The sequence below is a fragment of the Panthera pardus genome, unplaced genomic scaffold (genome assembly GCF_024362965.1).
Source record: "Panthera pardus isolate Hobbes unplaced genomic scaffold, ASM2436296v1 HiC_scaffold_8, whole genome shotgun sequence".
NCBI classification, from domain to species: Eukaryota; Metazoa; Chordata; class Mammalia; order Carnivora; family Felidae; genus Panthera; species Panthera pardus.
In genome coordinates, this window is record NW_026527013.1 from 49,654,594 (window position 1) to 49,670,637 (window position 16,044).

Here is a 16,044-nt window from a genome sequence, read left to right on the forward strand (position 1 = left end):
GTAAAGTAGCTAGCCATCCATCCACACATTCATTCACCTTAGGGGATTTGGCAAGGCAGCAGACTACTGAAAGGGGAGACAGCAGTTATGAATCACCACTGATGGGCAAGGATCTAAGTTATAAGAAAAGAGGTGCAGGACAGGGGTGAACAGCAGAGAAATGAGGTAGAAACTAGACCTTCCTTATGACCCTCCTTATGCCCTTCCTGAATAGCTAGTGCAGCCACTGAAACAGCAGTAGGGGAAGTGACATTCCATTGGTTTGGAGTGACATTGAGGTATGAACATGAACATGGGCCAGGTATGGTCATCCAGAATATTCATAGCAGGGGCAAATGAGCAGCAGGAGTAGGTCCTATAATTAGACCTGCTTTCTTCTGTCAAAGCTTATCTGACCACGAACCCCAGCCAGCTCTCCAAGGGTCACTCCAAAAGCTTTTGGGAACGTACTTGCAGCACAGTTTGAAATTTAAGGGATATAGGAGAGAAAACAACACAAGGACAGCAAATACGGTAAAGAAAATCTCTACTGTTGTCGGGCACTTTCTTACCTCACGCTCCTCAAGCCCATCTTGAGGTAGAATAACATCCAAGACCTCTTCTGACCCCAAGAGTTGGGTTTATAAAGAGGCTTTACCTTGGGAGCTTATAGCTGAAAATAAAGTAAGAGTTTTCCCAGCACATTTCCCCCATTTTGATTGTAACCCATGCTTATTCTAGGAAGTTTTTAAAAACATACAAAAAGAAGCTTTTAAAATAACCCCAGGTTCTGCCTCAATGTACATTTTGGCCGTTTTTCCCTAGTCTGCTTGCTGTATACATCCTATATGGCTATTGCTGTTCTCTATGTGTGGTTTTCTGTTCCACCATTTTGTTTTATTTAACTTTACAAAGTAATCTGTTATTACATGGTTTTGATAGGCATTTAGCAGAGGTTTGGAGCATGAACTCTGGGAGTTAAAAGAATCTAGATCGGCATATTGGCTGCCACTACTGCCTATATAATCTTGGGTTTGTTTTGTAAGCTCTGGCCTCAGTTTCCTTTTCTGTGAAAGAAGACTAGGCAGTCCCTACCCCTGGGTGGTTGTGAGTCTTGAATGAAATAGGTAGAGCCTGTTACCTAGTACCTGCCATATGGTAAAGTGCTTGAAAATATTTTTTTTAATAAAAAGAAGAAGAATTTTAATGTCTTTGTTAAAGTTTATCAAAAGATGTGCCAAATCCCACCCCCGGTTAAACCTTTGTAGCAAAGTGCATCTTTGTGCTTTAAATTTCTTCATACACTTTGTGTATTTTTATGGATGTAATGTGCTTTTACTGACAAGGAGAGAAACCTAACTCAAACTCCTTTAAGCAGAAAGAGGCCAGTTTACTCACCTGTGCGATGAAGCTGTGAAACAGGTGTATAGAAGAGCTCTCCAAAATCACTGAAATCTGGGACCCCTTCATCTGGAGTCTCTTGCTCTCTCTCAATTTCTCATCTTCTCATCTCTTTTCACAATGCTTAAAACACCTTCTGAGTCTGCAGACCTGGTCACCAGGAGTTATAGGCTGACATCCTCACAACCTCATGGAAAGGGAGGGAAAGAGCCTTTCCCTGCGTAGCTCCAGACTGTGTGTGGAGAGGTGATGGAGGGGAGACAAGTGGAAATCTCTGTCTTGGTATGAGTCACCTGTTCATTTGCTTCACCCGGGGAATGGGTTACCATCAGTGGTTCAGTATGTGTCATGGCCCACTATCTGATGGGGTGAAAGAAAGCTGTGATTGGCAGTTCCCTCCAGGAATGACATGGTACAACTCAGCCCAATAAACCTAATAATTATTTCCTTAGGACCGAGCAGAATTACTCTGAGTGGATTCCATTCAAGAGTAGAATCACTGGATCAGGGTCATTACCATTATAGAGACTCTCTGCGTGTACATATTGCCCAGTTTTCTTGCTCCATGACTTTTTATGGACTTTCCTCAGGTTCTCATACCTTGGTTCCTAGCCCACTGTTAGTGTGGTTGTTTGGACTTTCAAAGACCTCTGCCTGATGCTCAGGGTTCATCTGCCTGACTTAATGCGTGTTCCTACTCTTCCTTGTACATATCTAGTCAGACTCAGGGTCCTGACACTTCTGCTCAGTGCTGTCCTTAGGATGTCAAATTCTGGCATGACAAGAATAATTATAGTCATTCTCAAAACCTTAACCTAGGGAATAACTAGCCTGCATTTTACAATTCAGACTGGTAGAGGTTAGGTTCTTGAATGGTTGATTCACCTCCACCATGTAAATCATGCAGCCTCACAGAAGGTTCTCAAAAACTAGAGGGAGCCCCAATCCTGAAGAAAGAACAAACTTTTGTGATATTTATCAAGTTGCTGTTTAGTGATTGACTGCTATCTTCTACTCTTTTTGAAATCAATAGGCAACTTAACGAAGTGAAAATAAAATCAGTATTTAATTCCCACAGGTAAGAGACACTTCCATGGTCTACATTCAACTGCCAACTTCCCTCAGTTCTAAAGGGTATTAAGAGCTGGACCATCTCAGTCTCACAACCAAGACATATATCTCTAGTTTCTTCCATAGTGATTTACTACATTCCTACTATGCATCAGGCATTATGAGTAGTACATGTGTATCACCTCCACACAATAATGCCAACAAATGCTTTATTAACAGAGTATTAAATGTGTGACATATAAAGTACTAAATACTTTAAATATACTATATTATTTAAGTCTCACTTACATACTTTGAGATATGTTAGTGTCTGATTCTACAGATGAGGGAACAGGCACAAAAACGTGAAGAAATTTGACCTGTTAGATTATTGTGGAGCTAGGATATGAACCCACATCTGGTTAATTCTACATCTTGGTTTTTTACCACATTTCACAGATGTGAAAACTGAGACTCAGAAATAACATTGCAAGCCACACACAGCTAGCAAGAGGATCCTTGTGCCTTGTTTCCCATTCACAAGTTCCTTTGAAGTACAAGTTTCGCTTCTCCCATTTGTCCTATTTATTAAGGTGCTACAGTAAATAAGGCGCTGTAGTCAATCATCTAGGGAATATAAAATTAAAGACACAGTCCTCATTCTTACAGAATGTATGGCCTAGTTGATGGCAATGTAACAAGTAGAAACAAAACACAGCATGTGGGAATCCAGGCATGGCTTAGCCAGTGAAGCCATTGAGCTATCTTTGACTTCTAGGAACAGAAATCCAAGCAAGACTCAAATTGACTTAAACCATAAGAAATGTATTTCCTTATATAATGTGAAAACTACAGACAGGGTGGTTTGGGGCTGATTCATTCAGCATCTCAGTAGTCTAAGGATGCAGATGTAGGTCATTCTTCCCCTCTTTCCACTCTTCCACTTTTGTTTTGTCATTTGTCCTGAAGCTCACCTTCTTCACTGTTACAGGGTAGTTGTGAGAGTATCAGGTATTTCATTCAGAAATGACCACAAACTAAAGGATATACCACATCTTCCTCTGTGCCTGTTTTCTAAGAGGAACCTCTCCCAGATGTTCCCCCACAGACCCCTGAGCATCTTTGGCCAGAATTGCATAATGCCCATCTCCTAAACTTTTAATGTCTCAGGAAATGGAACAACCATAACTGATTTAGAAGACCCAGGGCTGAGGCAACTGGAGGAGGATGGACGTCTAGAAATTATATGTGTATTATATATAATACTCCATTTGAAAAAAAGGTAGGGGAAAGTTGAAAGAGCACTGGGCAGTTGATGACGAGTATTGCTTTACTAAGGAATCTGAGACAGTCACAAAATACTTCTAGGAGCTAGCTGGGATGACCACTGTTGGGTGTGGGAATGTCTTGGAAGTCACAGGAAGCACAAGGGAAGCTCAGGGACATGAGCAAGAAGCACTTCTACAACTCTACCTCTTTACCTAACCCCCATGTGTTCTATTTCCTTGACTGCATAGTAAGATTCTTTATCAGGCATTGAAGATGTGGACTATCCACTCCCCATACCCAGGGAGACCAACAATAAACATTCCTCTAAGCATCCAATAGAGCAGAAGACATCCACTGGGAATTTTTGCTCAATAAAGATACTGTATAACATTATCCAAACTGCAGGGGGTCAAGGGGAGTTTAAATCCAGCTGTTGTTTCACTTGCCACACTGTGCATCTTGTTAGATGCTTCCACTACCCCAAGGAGAGCATCATCCCACAGTGACATCATCCACTGGCCAGGCCAAAAGTCTTGGGGTCTGCATCTGCACAGGGAGAGTAATACCTTTTAAAAATTGACACCAAGCACAAGAGTTGGCAGTGGCCCAGCTCCTCAAGATGCTCATGGTGAGGAGCTGGTGCTTTTCTGCTGGGCCTTCATGGGAGACAATGTTCAGGAACAATAGTCATGGGTTTTAATTCTTCTTTGTAGAAGAACATAGTACCAAAAGGTCATGACAGCCATGAGCTGTCTTTATTTGTGATTCTGAGCCAAGGGTTTGAGGGCAGGTGGATCCCAGGAAGCATGGTGAGGTCGTAGGGAAAAGAGGAAAGCTAATACCAGTTATCACTATTGGCAACTGGAGCTATTCCCCCAGACACTGTCTGATGGACTTTATAGGACACAACTTAGAGTTGTCTCACCAGGAACAAAAACTCAGGTATTTAATCTAATGACTCCTGTTTCTCATAGATGAAGGTTGAGCCTGGGGACATGTGGTAGCCTACTAGAAAACCTCAATCATCCCTGCCTTCCAGTATTTGTGCCCTTGTGTGGTCTCTTGTCACAATATATCAGGATGGATCTATGTGACCAGTAGAATAGGGCAAAGTGATGGGTTGCCACTTCCAAGGCTAGTCTGTTAAAAACGTTGTGGCTTTTGCCTTGTTTTCTCTCTTGCATCACTCACATGGGGAAAGCCAGCTGTCACTGAGGAACCCAAGTAGAAAGGCTCTTGTAGCTCCTGTTGGTTTCCTTCTTACAAGAAGCTATTTTAGGAACTGAGTGTCCGATTCTGTAGCTTGAGGCAAACAGCAGGGTCAACCACAGCAGATTCGTGAGAATTGGGAGGAAAGGAGAGTAACTCTCCAAACAAATAAAATAAATACATGGAAAGGCAAATGGGTTGGTTCAGTTTTAACCCCAGTCTCAATGCAAGAGGCTTCAGGTACTTGCTTTTCATGTTGCATTTCCCCAAAACAGTTGTCCCAAGGCTCAGACCTGAGGTCAGTTGCAAAAAAAATGCTTTAGAGGCCTGATCATGGCAGGCCCTGTGCTAGCAGAGCTTGTTCCTCAGAAATGGTATGTGTAAGCTTCCTCCCCTCTGGAACTCAGGCTGGTGGGGGAAGGCAGCCCAGGGAATGATCATTTTCATGTAAATGATTCAACTAACTGCACAGGTGTCTATCTTTAGGGGAGAAAGTCTATTGTTTTGACAGATTCTTTAAGGTACCCCAATGTGTGAGAACTACTGACCAAGGCTGGTGTGGTCTGGAATTTGTATTAACAGGGCAGAAAAGAGAGCTTCAGCACAGTTTTCTTCCCGAAACTTGTCTTGGCAAGATGAAAATAGTATTTGGAAGGAATATGCTTCGCAGCAGTGTCCAAAATTTAACTGGGTTTAAGCTTATCTTCTTGGTTCTGCTGGTTCCATGACTATAACAGGAGTTTCTGCCCATGTCATTAATGCATTTTGATACGTAGCCTTTTTCTGTGGCCCTCTTTGACTGTTTCTGCCCCTGGGCCAGGAGCCACCCTGCCAGGCTGTAGAAAGTATATCACTAAATGTGCACTCTTTCCTCAAGGCTAAAAAACATCAAGGTTTAATTTAATCAGTTCTGTTGGTTGAGAAAAGTGTATAAGCATGTTGGCAGTTTTTGTAGTGTTGTTAAAATTACATTCAAATCAGTAATATTTACTGAGTACCAGCTAGATGTCAGATTCAGGGCTTATAAAGCAATGCAGTGCTCCACAACAACCAAAAAAGAAAAAAAAATTAAGGTGATGAAAAGAACATAAAATTAAGTACAGCTTAATTGTGTTCTGAGGATTCAGAAGGAATATCAGCTGTTCTAGGAGCATTATTTATCATGGATCTTGTTTTTCTTGCTGTTTTTGTTCTTTTTCTAACAAAATCAAGTGAGTAGATGCTAGGTAAACCTGGGTTACCAAACAGGTTATCAGAATAGGGACTTGGCAATAGGATGTGATTTTATGCTTGACTTTGGCTTGTAAGAGAGAAGCTGAGTTTTTCCCACACTGTACCTTTGTATTTCGGAGAGGAACTCAGAGCAGCCTCCACCCCCAAACTAAGTGTCCATTTGCCAAATGATGCAAAAGTTGGTTCCTCTTCATGGACCTCTAAAATTAACTTTCAGATGGTTGATTCTTATAGATGAGAACTGGGATTCTAAATACTCAGAGGCCATAGAACATGTCTATTGAGGTGATTTATTGTGCCTAGATCAGCAGCGAACAGGGGGCACAAAAGCTAAGTAGACTACACCTCTCCGCCCAAAGCCTTCACCCTAACATTTCTTCTCTGGCCTCTGGCTAGGTTTTGTGCAAGCTTATGACCAAAAAAGTCCCTACAGCAATTAGCATGTGTAATGCTATGAAAAAGAAAATTTGCTTTTAAAAAAAAATTTTTTTTTACATTTACTTATTTCTGAGACAGAGACAGAGCATGAATGGGGGAGGGTCAGAGAGAGGGGGAGACACAGAATCCGAAGCAAGCTCCAGGCTCCGAGCTGTTAGCACAGAGCCTGATGCGGGGCTCGAACTCATAAACCATGAGATCTTGACCTGAGCGGAAGTTGGTAGTTCAACCAACTGAGCCACCCAGGTGCCCCAGGAAAATTTGCTTTTTGCTTATGAATTAAGAAGTTCTTCCAAATGGAGTGGCAAAGTTTTTCTTCCTTTTTTTGAAAGCCAGTCCCTCATCAGTCCCTGACAACCTGGTAAAGACAAACCACTGTCATGCAGAAGAGGTGTGCTTCAAACTCTAGGGTGTTTCAGCTTTAAGAGTTCATTAGAATTGTAAATGAATTGGCACAGAGTTGAATTTCAAAGATGGCTTGTCTTACTTAGTCATTAAAATATCTTGTGTGTCTTGCTGGTGCACTAAAGAAATGCTTTCTGTAGCTCTTTACTTTCCTTGATTCCATCAGCTTTATAATAAGGACACCTAGCAATTTAAATAGCATTCTGACACCTACTGTCATATTTGATTCTCTTAATAATTTTGCATATAGATTTTCTTATTGAATCCCCATTTTAAAATGAGGAACTATCTGTAATCAAAAAGCAAATGAAAACAGGTGTTAGCACCCATGTGGAAAAATTAGAACCCTCTTTCTTCATTGCTAGTGGGGATGTGAACTGGAGTGGCTGCTTTGGAAAATAGTTTGGAGGGGCACCTGGGTGGCTCAGTCGGTTAAGCATCCGACCTCGGCTCAGGTCATGATCTCGCAGTCCGTGGGTTCGAGCCCCGCATCGGGCTCTGTGCTGACAGCTCAGAGCCTGGAGCCTGTTTCAGATTCTGTATCTCCCTCTTTCTCTGACCCTCCCCTGTTCATGCTCTCTCTCTGTCTCAAAAATAAATAAATGTTAAAAAAAAATAGTTTGGCATTTTCTCAAAAGGTTAAAAATGGGGTTACACAATAACCTTGTACCTTGGCTTCTAGGTGTTTTCTCAGGAGAGTCAAAAATATATATCCCTACAAAAACTTGCACATGAATGTTCATAGCAGCATTGTTCATAATAGTGAAACAACTCAATTATTGTCAACTGATGTGTAAGTAAACACAATGTGGCATATTCATGCAAAGGGATATCATTCAGCTAAAAAAATGAAGTCCTGATGTGTTATAATAATGACTAGACTTGAAAACATTATGCTAAGTGAAAGAAGCTTCCCTCCCTCTCGCGCTCTCTCTCTCTCTCTCTCTCCTTCTCACCTCATCTCCCTTTCCCTCTGCATGATTCCATTAATATCAAATGTCCAGAATCAGCAAATCCATAGAGACAGAAGGTAGAAGAGTAATGGCCAGGAATAGAATAAAAGCAGGATTAGGAGTGACTGCTAATATATGGGGTTTGCTTTGGGGTGATGAAAATGTAGAACTAGTCAGTAGTGATGTTGTATAGAAGTTTGTGAATCTATTAAAAGCCAGCTGATTCTGATACCTGAAAATGGAGAATTTTATGACATGAAAATTAGATCTTCATTACAAAATATGTGTTAGAAAAAACTTAGGAAATAAGATTACTGAAAAGTGATTTAATTTACCCAGCAAGTGATATCCATTGGCAGAAGAATGGGTTATTAATAAAATTGCAGCATATTCAGAGTAGAATATTACACAGAAGTGAAAATGAAGCAACTGTAATTACAGGCAAGGGCGTGGATGGAACTGAAACACACATTCCAGTGGAATAAAAAGGAAGTTGAAGAAAAATCCATAGATTGTTGAGTATGTATATAAAGCTTGAAAACATACGTACACCGTATTAAATAACAAGAATTTCAACTGAGTGAATTTGAAGATCTAACTGGCTTTATTCAGTGATTCATGAATCAGTCAGCATCCCACAGAGAAAATAGATAGGACTTCTACTGAACTGCAGTCAAGGAAAAAGGTTATTAAGGGCCAAGAGGAAACATACAAAGGAAATTATCAACAAATAATGTGTTGTTTTAGGCGTGCGTGGGTGGCTCAGGGGGTTAAGTATCCGATTTTGGCTCAGGTCATGGTCTTGCTGTCCATGAGTTCAAGCCCCGCGTTGGGCTCTGTGCTGACAGCTTAGAGCCTGGAGCGTGCTTCGGATTCTGTGTCTCCCTCTCTCTCTGTCCTTCACCCGCTCATGCTCTGTCCCTCTCTCTGTCTCTCAAAAATAAATAAACATTAAAAAATTAAAAAAAATAATAATGTGTTGTTTTAGGTAAGCTGGCCCTTCTAAGGGGAACAGAAGGGGTCTATCAGTAAATTTGCTACCACTGCCCAGGAAATTCCATGTTTGTCTGGTTAAAGACCACATTCCTGATGGGAGGGGAAGGTGGGGACTGTGGTAATGTTAGGTATTAAGTCTTGGTTTGCTGACATAAGACTTTAACATGAGTGGTTCCATTTTGGGCTTGTGGTTTTCTTTTTAATAGTTGATATATTTGTTAGAGGAAAATATACACATATTTAAAATAAAACCAAGCATTAGTCATCACAATGATAGGGGTTGAGAGGAAGACAAGAGTCTGGCAATATTCTGGTCCTTAAATGGCAAGTATGCTAAACATCAACATTTGTTATACTTTATTATATATTGTACATATTCTTTTCTGTGTGAATGATATTTGGTTAAGCCATAGGACATTGAAATTTTTCTTGGTCAAAAATAGTCAAATATCAGAAATTTCCTATTCAAACATTTTTATAAAAGTAAATAGAAGAATGGAGATTTGGACACACACTTCCCGACACTAAATTTAACATGGTACACACATTATCGAGCCAGATTTTGTACCAGCCCTCATTGGATTGTGATATAGTAATATTAACAGTAGCAAGAGTTGGTAACTTTCTTAGATGTTTATTATGTGTAAATCTTCCCAGCAAGTCGATGGTTCATACTTATCAGAATAAATTATGGAATTGTTTTATGAACTTACCCCAAGTGACTTCAGGAATTCTAGTTTCTATGTCTTTTCCACTGTCCTACATAAAAACACTGGCTCCCATATCAAAGCCTAGCTAGCGCTTTCTCTTCATTTTCACTGTGCCTATCTTAGTCCATGCCACCACCATTCACTCTCTTTGCTGCTGCAAGTCTCCAGTGTTCCCCAGCTGCTGTCCTGTTTTCAGTCACTTAGAATGAAATCTGGAGTCTTTACTGACATCTACAAGGTTGTATTAGTTCCCCAGTCTTGCCATAACAAAATACCATCTACCTGGGGGATTAAAACAACAACAGAACTTGCAACAAAATAGTTCTGGAGGCTAACAGTCCTAAATCAAGATACTGGCAGGGCCATGCTCCTTCTGAGTCTCTGGGTGGAATCTTTCCTTGCTTCTTTCTAGCTCCTGGTAGTAGCTGGAAATCCTTCACATAATTTGCCTTATAGCTGCATCACTCCAGTCTCTGCTTCTGTCATCACATGGCATTCTCCCTGTGTGTCTGTCTCTCTTTTCTTTTCTTAAAGGATCATATTGGGACAGAACCCAGCCTAATTGCATATGACCTCCTCCTAACTTGATTACATTTGCAAAAGCTTATTTCCAAACACAGTCACATTCTGAGGTACTGGAGGTTAGGACTTCTACATATCTTTAGGAGTGATACAATTCAACCTATAATAAAAGTCTTTCAAGACCTGCCTAGGTGTCTATTACCGAATGCCTGCCTGTCTCTCACTGTGCTCCTACACTGATGTTTCAGTTTCTGGAGCATCTAAGTTAGTTTCTACCACCAGCTCTTTGCATGTACTGCTCTCTGCCTAGAATATACTCTTACAAATTCCTCTACCTGGAATATACTCCCTTGACCTTCCTATTCCTTTCTTCATCTCTGTTTTTATATCTTAACTTCAAATACCACCTGCTCTAAGATGCATTTCCTGTCTCATCCTCTCTTGAGCAGGACCTTATCCCTCTTTATCATTCTCCTTCTCCTTCTTCTCTGATAGTTTCCTTCATAGCCATTTGTAGATAGTCACAATCAAGTTACAAATAAATTTAGCTATTTTCTTGCTTGTGTTTTGCTCCAAGGCCCCCTCCCCCCAAATAAGACTCTGTGATGGGCTGGGATCTGGACTGGTTCTCAACTGTAGCACACATACACAATAAGTATTCTAAGTTTTTGTTCAGATGAATAATTGAATGAACAAATCAGTGAATGAATAAACCAGAAGCAAGTATGGAAACACACATCTCTGTCAAGAAGTCAGTCTTACATAAAAGGTTCAGACCAGAGAGGTTAATATGAGACAGATTTTTTCAATTTCATGGCTTACCATATGACCTTTGACAATGCCTCTATGTCACCCACCTGGTTCAATAACTGAGGAGAAGGCAGAATAGAGGGTAATGGGTGGTAGTAAAGGCAACAACAGAAGGAGAGTTTGGGAGTTGATCAAAAAGCAGAGATATAGGTTAGGGCTAGCCAGGAAGTTCTCAAAGAAAAAATCTTAGCTCATGGGCCAGTTCCAAAAAAAAACGTGGAGGACAGTATTATCCTGAAGCCACTTTGTGTGTGGTTTTCACATTAAGCTAATTGCTCTGGTTCCAGTTTTGCCACTAGGTTACAGGCCTGGGAAATGGCCCTTACACTTAGTAGTTCAAATCCTGGAAGTACTGTGGCAGTGCAGAAATTTGGAAAGTCTATACTTGAGATTTTATGGAGGAAAATTTCAGTAAGAAGCTGTGAAGAGAGAATTGGCTAGAATTTAATAGAAGAAGAAAATTCTATGGCTGTGTCTTTAGAAGCCATAAATCAACACCAAATCTGCAGCCACAGTGAGCATTTGCTGTGAGGGACAGAAGATAAAATACAGGTCTGGGGCTGGTGCTGCACTTGAGTTAGCTTTAAATGAGAGGCACAGATTCATCCCTGGGCTTATGATGACCCAGTAAAAGCTAAGTCTCACTGCACTTTGGGAAAAAACGTAATGTTTTCCTTAAATCAGAGCTTTTCACTATTACGAGCCAATTGTATGGATTCTACATTTACATTAAGAAGAAATTTGACATGAAGCTCTTAGTTGATTACAGCCAACAGGGAGCAAGTCCACTGTTCGGTGTCCAGAGTAGACAGACTTGATCTAGAATCCTACTTCTGTCACTGGTAGGATCAAAGAGCATACACACACTTGGACAGGAATCAGGTGGAGAGGGCTCTGGATGTGAAATCACCTTTGCCTCTTACTTACCAGGTAGGGGATCTTAGTCAGCTATCAGCCTAATTAAGCCCAGTATCTCAATTTATAAATGGAATATTACAGATGCCCCAAGAATCCCTTCAGGTACCTGGAGGTACCTGCCAAGTTGTTGCCTACAAGAACTCACAGCTACCTGTTCTCAAATGTCCCTGTATCTCTGCTCTTCTAATACTCATGACCTATTTGCTGTAGTTCTCTGTAGACCAGCGTTTCTCATTTGTGTTACATTAGTGTTCTTGAAGGATTATTTTTGGCACATTTTTTTCCTAATTGTGCTGTCCCCTCCCCGTGATATTTTAACATCGCAGATATTCTATCCGTTTATGTCCTGTGGTCCCTTAAAGGGTCATAAAATATTGTAAGATATAATTTTTTGCCCCCCCCCAAGAATTCTTGCCCTTTTGGGGCAATATTGCTGCCTGTTGAGAATGCATGCCCCAGACTACAAATTACAGACTCGCAAGAGGTTATGTGTCTTGTTTATAACAATATCCTTAGCACATAGCACATAAGAAATGCACAATGATATTTATTGGATGAAGGATCAGTTGATGAATGAGGATTAACTGAAAACAAGGTAAAGAAATTGCCTAGTCTTATGCCTGGTACATAGCAAGAAGGAAACATATATTTGTTCCCACTTGTGAAAAACAGTCCAAACCTTGCAAGAGCATTGTTCAAAATTATCTCATATCTTTGTTTTCATCTCTAACCTAATTGTGGACATATTGAGGACACATGTCAATTTCCTATTGCTCTGTATCACTGTGTCTGTTAACTTTTTAAATTAACAAATACATCAGAGGCAGAATTAAAATGTAGATCTCCATCATCCTGGGTTGAAATAATTCCAAGAGTGTGGAGATCTCTCCGCTAGTGAAGGAGTGGAGCACAATACCTTTACTCCTAACCACCATTTCTGTTTCATTGAAGTGTTTATTTCTGCAGCCTGGAAGCCCTGGGTAGGCAGATGAGAAAGAAACCTTGTGCTTTCAGGTAGCGGGGTATTCAGCCCACTTTTTAACCAGAAATCTTTGGGATGAGAAAGCTACTACTTGCAAAAGGAGAACTTTTCCCTGAGAATTTGGATACAGCAAGAATAAGGACAAATAAATTGAATCTAGACTATTAGAAGTTAGGAGAGGGGGTAACTTGAGGCATAGGGGCAGTGATTGGGAGGGAGAATGAGGGAGCTTTAAAGGTTCTGGGGAGATTCTCTTTCCTAATCTGGGTGCTAATTACACAGATATGTCCACCTTAGGATAATTCACAGCTGGACCCTTATAATTTGTGTATTTTTATGGATGTGCATTATCATTTAACCAAAAAGATAGACTAATTAAAACCAGGGAATGAGGACTGAGCCTTCTAAACGTCACTTGCTTAAGCAAGTTACTCTCCTCTCTGAGCTTTGATTTCCTTCTTTGTAAACCAGAAATAATACTAGCATCTACCTCACAGATTTAATAATAGAATTTAATGAAATATAGTATACAAATGGCTTAGCACAGTGTCTGGTTCATTGATTACTAATTATGAATTAGCTGGTATTCATCAACATTATTCATTTAGCTGAAATTTACTGAGACCGAGTTAGAAGTGTCCATCACTGTCAATTCATGAGCAGTGGGAGTTTGAGTATAGAAACAGGATAAGATGAAGACTCTCCTCAGCCCCAGCATTTCATCATGGAAATTTTCCAGCACACAGAAAAACTGAAAGAATGGTAGGATGAACTCTTGTAGACTAACCATTGAGTGTATTCTACACTCAACATTTTGGTAGATTTGCTGTATAATGTATCCATTCACCAATGCATTCCTCAGACCCTAGTTGGGCTTTGTGTTAGAGAGACCTGACCATGGCCCTAGAATGAAGCTGGTTAAGGAAACTTAGTAAGGAAAACAATAGACTAGTATCAGGAAAATACCCCAGGTGAATTTACCTGAATGGTATTGCCTCTTATTGAATGATTCAGGTCTTCATATTTAAACCTCTCAGTAGGCCATAAACAAAAGGCACTTGCCCTGGGAAATGGAGGTAATACAGTTTCACAGCTACTGTGTCCTATGCAAAAGCAAGTGAAAGACAAGCCTTTGGGTGACCTCAGCTTGGCCAAGGGCATATGCTGCATAAGATGTAAATTCTTCCCAAGAGCTTCTGAATTCATGAATTAACACTGACCTTACATTAGTCATATTTTCCACTGGATGGATTCTGAAAAGCCTGGAGATATTTTTCTCTTATATACATGCAGAGTTTTTATATTCTAAGTTTTCTGTAACAACTACGGATCATTTGTACAATAAGAACATTTGTTTTGGTTCCTGCTTTAATAAATCATGGTTCTGCTTTAATGAATAAAAACAAATAATTTATAATTTGTCCATTAATTATTTGCATGTAAATGTGTCTATTGGAGTAACTTACTAAGCCATTGAAAAACATTTTCCACTGCCAGCTGAGTTACACTCTATTTAGTAACCATCTCTTTTGGGGGAGAGGTCGTTTAGTTTTATTTTGTTTGAAAGCAGGGAGGTGCTGGGAAACTAAATCATATTGAATCTCATGAATATGAAACATCATGAATCCACCAGGCCTAAGGTAGAAAGAGAGGGTTCAGTGAAAATTTAGTTAATTGAAGTGTTTATTAATGGACCTGTCCTATACCAGATCGATGAGGAAGGCCCTTGGGAGAGTGGCCTTTCTCAGCAAAGCCATCCACAGGGTGAATTTTTAATAGCTGGCATTTGCCAAACTTTGCTGCACATTAGAATCATCAAGTCAGCTTCAAAAAATCCCAACGTCCAGGCCCCACCCCTTATCAGTTAAGAAATTCCAAGATGGAACCCTGACATCAGTGTGTGTGTGTGTGTGTGTGTGTGTGTGTGTTTTAAAGATCCCTGGATGGTTCCAGTGTGTAGCAAAGTTTGGCAAACACCAATCTAAGAAAGATCTTCCTACCCTATCCATGCCCACTTGTACCAAAAGGTAAAACAAACAAGCAAACAAACAAAAATGAACAAGATGACAAAAACAAAGAAGTACAAGTATAAACTACTCCTTAGCCATTTAATAAGAAGCTTCATTCCTTTGGCTCTTGAAAATGCAGTTGACTTGAAGACAGGTGAGTCGTTTGGCTAACTGGAGATCATTTCCTGAGGAGCCAGTTTGGAAAAGAGAATGGTTAGATTGTAGATTCCTGAAGGAAGCCCAAGGAAGGCAAGGTGATGGTGGAGATGGGTTAGAGAAAGACAAAGGGGTAGAGTGGCAAGGACAAGGAAGGAAAGTAGGGTTAAAGGTGGATCAGGTTTGGATTCTACAAACTTCCAACCAGGAACCCAGAGCATGAGTGAGAAAAATATTCTGAGAGACATCCGGACTACATTTAATATGGAAAACCTAAGGTCAAAAACATCTTCAAAAATAGTATCAAGGTGTTTGCTTGGAGTATGGAGAACAGGGCCATCTGTTACTCAGTCTGTATATCTCTTTGGTTCTTCTCCTAACCTTGACCCCTAGGAAGGAAGGGGTCTTTGCCTGACTCAGTTTAAACCCTCTCTTGAAGCCATCTCCAAGCAGCAAAGTGTGAGTTCAAGAACAGACGTGAGTGTGGCTTGGTTGCCATGCTACGTGTGCCTCCTTTCTAAGAGCCTCTCTCTTCATTTTGTCACGGGAACCAATATTTGAAACTTTGTAAAGTTAATGTGAAGACGTAATGAAATCGTGACTGAAAGCATGTCCCACAGTGTCTGGGACTTTCTAGGACTCAATATTTTACAACATTTGCTCTTAACCCATCAACTAGCATGGGATGTCTTGTTCAGTTTTCCAAAGTTGGCTTTGTAAGCAGAGCGCAGAAAGAGTATGCCAGTGCAGAAAGAGTTCACCCCCTTGAAGAGAGCTTTGGGGTATGGCAGTGGCCGGTGTATCAGCTCCTAAGAGCTGACTTAAATATTTAGGAAATTTGAGAGGCAGTTTTTAAATGAACATTAAAATTAAGTGATCTAAACTTATAATCCAATAAATTAAAAACAAAGTAAAGACTTAAAATTCATACTTCCTAATAATTTTACTGCATTGTACTGTTATCTCTGTGATTGAGGTCATTTACTTCTATTGAATTCGTATAG

The 16,044-nt window shown here is 40.3% G+C and overlaps 1 protein-coding gene across 4 annotated transcripts in view; it reads left to right on the forward strand.

The window, feature by feature from the left end:
• The window catches only part of GRM7 (glutamate metabotropic receptor 7), an 876,035-nt gene that overhangs the window by 663,447 nt on the left and 196,544 nt on the right, over positions 1-16,044 (forward strand). The window lies entirely within an intron of this gene.